Source organism: Mus pahari, chromosome 22 (assembly GCF_900095145.1).
Source record: "Mus pahari chromosome 22, PAHARI_EIJ_v1.1, whole genome shotgun sequence".
NCBI lineage: Eukaryota > Metazoa > Chordata > Mammalia > Rodentia > Muridae > Mus > Mus pahari.
Window position 1 is genome coordinate 7,650,602 of NC_034611.1, and position 6,885 is coordinate 7,657,486.

Consider the following 6,885-nt stretch of genomic DNA (forward strand, 5'->3'; position numbering starts at 1 on the left):
CTCTTTTTCCAACTTTTCTAAAACTTTGAAATGGAGTTTAAAAAAAAATGTGTATGTGTTCATATGCCTCAAAAAATTTAAAGTTACTGTATTCAAAGGTCTCAGTTTTGGATAAGTAGGTATTTCATTATCCCCTTTATGTTTTAAATATTTTACATTTTAAAGGGAAAAATTTAACCTAGCCATTAAATCTAGCCTTTGTTCTTAAAAGGACTGCCCCAGTCAGAATTGCGGAGCTGTTATTCATTGCAGAGAAGGTCACCTGTGGATAGGACAAAGTACCCTCTGGGCTGCATTCCTAAGGCTTTAAGCACACAGGATGTGCTGGGAGAGACCTGTCCAGTTCAGCAGCTCTGGCTTGACTTCTTATCTGTAAACAGCAGGGGCTCTGTTTTTCTCTTTACATTACAGAATACAGAGGTAATAAACACTTAAAAAACAAAAAACAAAAAAACAAACCCTTTAAAGCTTGCTTACTCCTTCAGTTCCTGTACTTTTGCCAGTGCAGTCAACAATTATACATCACACTGTAACTCAAACACTACTGATATAGACAGGTTATCAAAATAAATAAAGGGGGCCCATGAGGTGGCTTAGCAGACATCTGTCCAGCAACCTGCCAGCCCGAGTCAAACCTCCAGACCTGTGATGGCAAGACAGAACCAGCTCTTGAAAGTTGTCCTCTGTCTTTCACATGTGCACTGTGGTATAAACATGCCTACACCACACACACACACACACACACACACACACACACACACACACACTGAATGAACAATTAAATAAAGACACAGTGAGCTCTTACTCCAAATCCACAACCCAGGATAAGGGCCTGGAAAGTGGAACTCAAATCTCAAAGTGGAAGTCCAAAAGAAGTCAACTTGTTCCATATTACACACCTAGTGACGAATAAAGCCAAGATTTGCCTTCTCTGTCTGACTCCAAGCCACATCACAGGAGAGAATTTCACAGACTGAATGTCTCTGGGCATGAGTCATGCTGGATAGAGGAGTAAGTGAAAAGCTCAAAGCTACTCAAGGTTAGAGCAGAAACCTCAAAATCACCTGGGGAGGGTCTCCCCCATGAGTTACTGTTACTCCTAGAGATTCTGGGATTAGAAGGCCAGCAAACTTGGTCTTTATAGACATAGTCTCCCTAGATCTTCTGGTAGAAGATGGCTTGAAAGCCCTTTAACCAGTTTTGTGCTCCCCCAACCCAAATAAGACAAACTGATAGATAGTTCAGTGTTAATTTTAATGTATATAAAAGAAGACAAAAGTATCAGCAAAACTCCCCAGCCAGCATTCAGACAATGAGGTTTGCTGGCATTTTCCTGTAAATGAAACACCCTGAGGTAGTTCCAGAGAGCACGTGGTTTGTGCGGTTTCATAGACTTATGTCCAAGCATTTCTGTCCTGCCACACACACACACACACACATACACACACACACACACACCATCCTGCTGTGTAGCCTAGTATGGTCTTGAACTCATGATCCTCCTGCCTCATTCTCTCAGGTGTCAGAATTATGGCTATGTTTCCTATCTGATTAGTATTTTGCTATTTCCTGGTCAAGAAACTTTTAGTATTTGCTATGAGTGAGTCCTAGAAAGTGATCTAATGTGTCACTCTACTCTTCGATATGTAACCTCCCTGGTTGTATTTTTTTTTTTTTGTCTGTACAAAAAGGAATAAAAGCCTGTCATTCCAACACTTGGGACACAGAGGTAGGAAAATCAGAAAGCCAGACTCAGCTCTATAAGGAGTTCAAGGTCATCCTGGTCTATGTGACACCTTGTCTCAAGACAACAAAAGAAGTGCCTCTTTTAATCCTTTCTTTTTTTCTTTCTCTCTCTTTTTACCTCTTTTAGTCATACTACTCAGGAGGCAGAGGCAGGCAAATCTCTGAGTTTGAGGCCATGCTGGTCTACCGAGTGAGTTCCAGGACAGCCAGGATTACATAGAGAAACCCTGTCTCGAAAAACCAAACCAAATTAAACCAAACACCAGAAACCTTAAATCAAACCAATTCAAAGAGCAGCATGCACACAAATACAAACAACAAACAAATAAACAAAGTCCCTAACTTACAAAGATCAATGGGGGAAAGCATATAGGTCTATGATTCATGGTGAGTACTCATAGCGGGTTTTCTTTTCCCACCTCTGCACACATATCTAACAATAATAATGATCATAGGGCGATCCACCCTCGCACATGGCAGGCTCTGTTCTAAGCACTATCCAGGACCTCCCTAATTTAATCCTCAGTTCAACCCTCACAGTGAACACCTTTATTTTATAAATGAAGATACAGAGACTCCGGCAGGACAAATACGGTTACTGGAGTTCAATCAGGCACTAAATGACAGAGCCAGGACTCATTCTAGACAGTTGGGTTCAGAACCAGCATTTGTAATCACCACATGTGGAACCAATTCTGCGGTCAGAGGCAACCCTCCACACTTGCTGTATACATCCTTCTAGTCCTTCTCCCAAGACAAGAAAACATCTGTGAAGGTAGAACCATGTAGCCAAACACAGTCATTTTTATTTTTTATTCTTTTTTTGGTTGTTGTTGTTGTTTGTTGCATAATATTTAAAAATTTTCAATATCAAACTATTGAAATTAGAACCTCAAGAGAATTTATTAAATCTGCACTATATCTATGCAATAAACATGTAGGATGTATAGTCAATCTCCATATCTCTGTAAATGGTATTTGTTAAGGCTTATAAAACATAAACAATTGAAAGTTTATGAATAACTTGCTATAACTAAAATAATATAAACACATATACATAAAGCAAATAGAGAAATTGGTGAGTGAGTTATATATCATATGCTTTTAAGTTTGAATTTTTTTAACCTACCAGTCACAAAAAAATTGTTTTAAATTTCTATTCTTTGCCAAGGAGGATACAAATGATTGCTCTCCTATTCTCAAGATAGAAATACCAATTTAAGCATCCTTTCTATAAAAGCAATACAAAAATGTAAGCTTTTAAGCTGTCTAAGAAATTTTACCCTAAAATTCTACTTCCTTAAAGGTGTCTTTTGAAGAACTGAAAATGTAGAAAATAAATAATAAATCACAGCAGAACTAAAGAAGCAAAAGAAGTAAAGAACTAAAGAATTTGTTATCACCATAGCTTAATCCCAGCACTTGGGAGGCAGAGGCAGAGGTAAGCAGAGGTCAACCTGGTCTACAGAGCTAGTTCCAGGACAGTAAAGGTTAAACTAAGAAACCCTGTCTCCATTACCAAAAAAAAAAAAAAAAAAAAGGAAAGGGGGAACCTGCATAAAGGAGGGAGTTATTATTTTAATGTCAGCATATTGCTTGAGAATAATTAAGTTTTTTTCCATTATTAGGTAGTATTTTAGAACGTGATTGAGAGCTAGTATGGGCTAATTACAGTGAGCCTGACTTGTCACCTGCCTTCTTTTTTTTTTTTTTTTTTTTGGTTTTTTCGAGACAGGGTTTCTCTCTATAGCTCTGGCTGTCCTGGAACTCACTCTGTAGACCAGGCTGGCCTCGAACTCAGAAATTCGCCTGCCTCTGCCTCCCCAGTGCTGGGATTAAAGGCGTGCGCCACCACGCCCGGCCTTCCTGCCTTCTTTGAATGGCTCTCATCTGTAAGTGGAGATCCAGTCTGTCACACAGGGGCACTGTGGACTTAGGACAACACAAGGAAGGTACCCCCTTCCTCCGAAGCACTCAGCAGTTCCTGGTTACGTGTCTCTAATGGCCGAAGAGTATCCCTTGGGGGAAATAGCCTGACTTATCTAATCAGGCCCAAACCTGTAGCTTACTTTCACTATTATCAACATAAACAATAGCAACATTTTCTACACAGTTCTGTTTATTATTTAGGGTTAAGTCCTACTAGGATAATTACCAAAAACTTCTAACACATCAGAGAACGATTTGTCAACATCTATTTACTAAATTAAATATTCTCATGTTGCTTTAAATATATATCCAATTCTGGCCAACACTGGATTTTTAAAAAAGATCTATGCTAACTTTTAAAGCAAAACTCTACCCCTGCTTCGCATATTTCTCAAAGTGTCTTATTTTGTTATACTGTAAGGCTCTTTAAAGTATGAGAATGGCACAAAAAGAAAAAGGTGAAATAGATTTTAAAAAAAAGTTAAATCTCTCCCTTATACTGTCTGCAATACAATTCATGTGGATTAAAACGTTAATGGGACAAGTTTCCGTGTAACTTAAAAAGAGAGTATGAGCCAGCATAAACTGATCTTGGCACAAAGAGAAGTTTTTAAAGGCTACTGATACAAGTGGAACCCATGACAAGAACACCGTTTGTACACGGTTTTCCAAATGTGTGCTTCTGATATAGTTCAAAGTGGTTCACTACTTATCAATTGTACCAAGAGATGGCTTCAGAAACCAATACCACAGTTACTGCAACCTATCAGCAACTCAAGATCACCATACATTATACACTCTAAACAATGCCAACCCCGCAGATGTATCTGAAGAACATGGTTCAGTATCTTACGCCCAAAGCATACCCTTGTGTGCTCTTACTGGTTGGAGTGTGTGTGTGTGTGTGTGTGTGTGTGTGTGTGTGTGTTGGAGGAGGGGAGGACGGGGAGAGGGGAGGAACAGAGATTCCCTAAATACCCCAAACCAGGCTAGTCATCTTTATCTTCACCTTTATCTTCCTTGCCCATTCTTCTGAGAGTTAGGAGCAGCCACCACACCTGATTTCTTAAAGCACATACTCGACAGACTCCTGTCTTCAGACATTCTGGAGCCACCACTTGTCCTCTGCAAAATGAAAATCCACTAGCATCAGAGGTTTGGAGAAGTACTACCATGGAAAACAAGTCAAACTCATTGCATTCGTTACTTTTTGGTTGTTGTGGCAAAACACTATTGCTAAAAGCAACCATGGAAGAGTTTATTTTGGCTGGGGGAGGAGGTCTGTGGGAGGTCTGTGCGTGTGTGTGTGTGTGTGTGTGTGTGTGTGTGTGTGTGTGTGTGTGTGTAAAAGTCCATCATGACGAGGGGCAGCATGGCTGTAAATGGACATAGCGGCAGGAGCAGGACGCTGAGAGACTACGTCTCCACCATTAACACAAAGCAGAGAGAGCAAACTGAAGTGTGTGGCAGGTAGGTATAAACTTTCAACACCTGCCCCCAGTGATTTACTTGCTCCAGCAAGGCTGCACCACCAACTGGGGACCTAGTGTTCCACTATTTAAACCTACTGGGGACACTTCATGCAAACCACTACACTGACTTAGTCTGACTTGACTACAAAATCTTGCCTTCAACTTGATGCTGCTGACCTCCATCCGTAAAGCATACTTGAGTGGGAAAGTGCAGTTCTCTGTGAAGGAATTGCTGTTGTCCCTGTGTTGTAATTTTCTTGATTGAGGCTCCATTTGAATGACTTTCTGACATGCACTATTGAGACTCAGTTCTGATGCTGTAAATACACAAACTCCACATTAACTTGCTGCTTGCCAAAATACACAACCCCCAGAAGATTGCCTTGGACTTAATTTTTGTTATATCATCATTTTGATATAGTCACACGTTAGAGAAATATAAAATGATTTACATTAGCAACAAATAGTTCTAAAATGTATTTTGAATTATACTTTGCTTTTATCCATTAAAATGTCTCATATGCAAGTATGAATACAAAAAAAAAGTGTGAAGTACATTTTGTTATGATTTTTAAGTATCACAAAATTAGAACAAGTTATACTGTTTAGGGAACATAGCTAATGGGAGAGAAGGAGAAAGGAAGGGCAGAGGAGGGAGGAGGAGAGTAGAGACTAAGATCTTTGAGGAAAATGCAAGGTTATGACTAGAATTAAGCTGTAACTGTTAAGTGACCTCGTAATCCTTATTTTCCTTCCTAACAAACGTATACATCATGTACTATGTAGAAAGAGAGAGAGAGAGGGGAGGAAGAGAAAAAGAAATCAAATGCAGTCACAAACAGCCCTGGGGCATTGGTTATTTAGGCTGGCTATTTAAATTAATATTAACTTGAACTGTAAAATGTTAGGTTTATGTCCATTAAGACTCAACTCCAAGCCAGGCACGATGGTGCATGCCTTTAATCCCAGCAATTGAGAGATAGAGGCAGACAGACCTCATGAGTTCTATGCCAGACTTGTCCACACAGAGAATTCCAAGCTAGTTATTATTATATAGTGACAGCCTGTCTTGGGAAGGAAAGAGATTCAGCTTCAGCCATATATTGTGTCTGTAATCCCGGCACCTATAAGGAAGATTGAGTTTGAGGCCAGCCTGAGCTAGAGGTCAAAAATGATAGCCTGTGCTACACAGAGAGACCCTGTCTAGCAAAACAAAATAAGACGAAAACAAAACAAAAAACGTCCTCTGTGCCTATAGCTCAGGCATGTAATCGCAGCTAGTCCAGAGGCATAGACAGGAGGGTGGAAAATCAGGGGTCTATCTGGGCTATAGAATGAGTTCTAGACCAGCCTAAGCAACTTGGGCCTTGTCTCAAAACAAAGATTAAAAAGAAGCCTGGGGACAGCCATTGCAGTACATTGAGCTCCATAGAGACAGCGCCGGGGCAGTCGTGAGCCGGACGGGCACTGGGCGACTCTGTGCCTCAACGAAGCATGGGCAAAGGAGATCCTAAGAAGCTGAGAGGCAAAATGTCCTCATATGCATTCTTTGTGCAAACCTGCCGGGAGGAGCACAGGAAGAAGCACCCGGATGCTTCTGTCAACTTCTCAGAGTTCTCCAAGAAGTGCTCAGAGAGGTGGAAGACCATGTCTGCTAAAGAAAAGGGGAAATTTGAAGATATGGCAAAGGCTGACAAGGCTCGTTATGAAAGAGAAATGAAAACCTACATTCCCCCCC